This window comes from Echinops telfairi, unplaced genomic scaffold, assembly GCF_000313985.2.
Source record: "Echinops telfairi isolate 266 unplaced genomic scaffold, ASM31398v2 ScPeMD7_7424;HRSCAF=8462, whole genome shotgun sequence".
In the NCBI taxonomy this organism is placed as follows: domain Eukaryota; kingdom Metazoa; phylum Chordata; class Mammalia; order Afrosoricida; family Tenrecidae; genus Echinops; species Echinops telfairi.
Genome location: NW_022111324.1, coordinates 57,893,840 through 57,895,682, shown reverse-complemented (window position 1 = coordinate 57,895,682; position 1,843 = coordinate 57,893,840).

Here is a 1,843-nt window from a genome sequence, read left to right as displayed (position 1 = left end):
CCGGGGCGCCCCAGTCGAGGGGGGAGCGCCCCCCCTTTTGGCAGGCCGGGCTGCGGCCGAGTAGATCTCGCTTCGAGCGCAGCGCTTTAGATCTTGCGGCCGTTTGCACGCCTGGTTCCCGGGGCTCCGCCGGCGGCAGCGAGCTGGCGATGGAGCCGGGACGTCTAGCCGAGCGGCCCAAGTCCGAGGCCCGGCCGGCCAGCGCAGCGGACTCAGGTCTCGATCGTTTTGGACGCCCGCGGTGTTTTGTTTCTGACCTTCTGAACCGGGGCCTAAATTCCCTACAGACTAGGGGTAGTGGGGGAATTTTCCAGTGCCAAGCAGTGTTTTGTCAAAAGATCTTCAACAAACACCCAACAACCAACCAACCCCCCTTTCCTGTCGTCTTTTGGTCATCTTTCATTTACTTTCCCATTCTTCGGTTTTAATAAAGAGCGAGTGCTGTCATAGAAAATAAAATGACATGATTCTTGCCCACCGTTAAGCTACGCGGATCAGTGATGCAGGGCGGGAGTGGGGCAGGAAAGGTTGCAGAGGTGAGCCCAGACCTGCTACATTCTGGCAGTTTCTTGTCACAGAGGAGAGGTGCTTGGTAATGTCTTTCGGGATTACATTTGGCAAAAGGAATATGAAAACACACTGAGTCAAATCTGACTTACATAGAATTGCCCCTGTGAGTTTTCCAGGCTACAATTATACAGGAGTAGAACGCTTCCTTTCTCCGCCCATAGTGGGGGGGCGCCTGGTGGTTTCGAACTGCTAACCTCTAGCTTAGAGACCTGGTGCATAAAAAGTAAGCCACCACAGCTTCTTGGCAAAAAGAAGAGAGATCTGTTATTTATTTGTTCACCAGATTTGAGGTGTCTGCTATGTGCTAACCAGGTCTTGGCATGGAGGCTAATTTTTCTCTTTTTTTTGCTCTTGAGAAGTAAGGATTTGGTGTGGACATCATAATTAGGTGTAAGATGCATGCAAAGTAGTAGTTGGGTCTTCAGGGAGGTATTTTCCAAACCGGGGAAGAAAAAGATTACCTTTTCAGAATCCTTATCACAAGTCAGTCCGGAGTAGATCAAACCATATATAAGGCTTTCTAGGCAGAGCAAGACTTTACTACAGTAGTAAGCATGCCAAGAGCAAGAATATCTCAGTCAGGAAATTAGAGAAATCCAGGAAGTATGTAAATACTTGGCCGTGTCCTGGTCTAAAGGGAAAAGTCTCCTGGGCAGGTATAAAACCTATATGGTTATTAAAGCAGCAAGCATTTCATCGCTGCCAAAGCTTGAAATGGTTCCATTAAATATATTAATCTTACAACTAAGTAATATTTTGCACCTTTTCAAACAACAGTTCAAAATTTGGAATTCCCATGGGGTTTTTTTTCTACAAAGTGGAATGCCTGACTAATTGTGGCTAACCATTTTCCTTGACACTTATTACTACATTGGTGTTTTGATTCTTATGTACATGCCTGATGAACACAATTCAGCCTCTCTGGTCAGACAAGGGAACCAAGTGAATGTACTAGGGTAAATTACACTGTGATAACTTAGACTCTTGCCAATCCCTGCACCCCTTTTCTAATCCATTCTAACCCCACCTTTGCAACCCCTTCCATGCACTTCTCTACATATCTGCAGGAGATCAGAGGCTGTAATTTTGTGGAGATTTGCTGAGCGTTGTAACTCTCATGTTTATACCCTTCCTTCGTTGCTCCGAAGCCCTGCGGTGGACAAGAGCTCCCGCTTTCCTTGAGGACGGCACGAAAGTAGCAGAGCAGGAAAGACTTCATTCCACCTGTGGGAGCACAACCGCAGAGAGAGGAGGTGGGTTATGGCAATTTGAA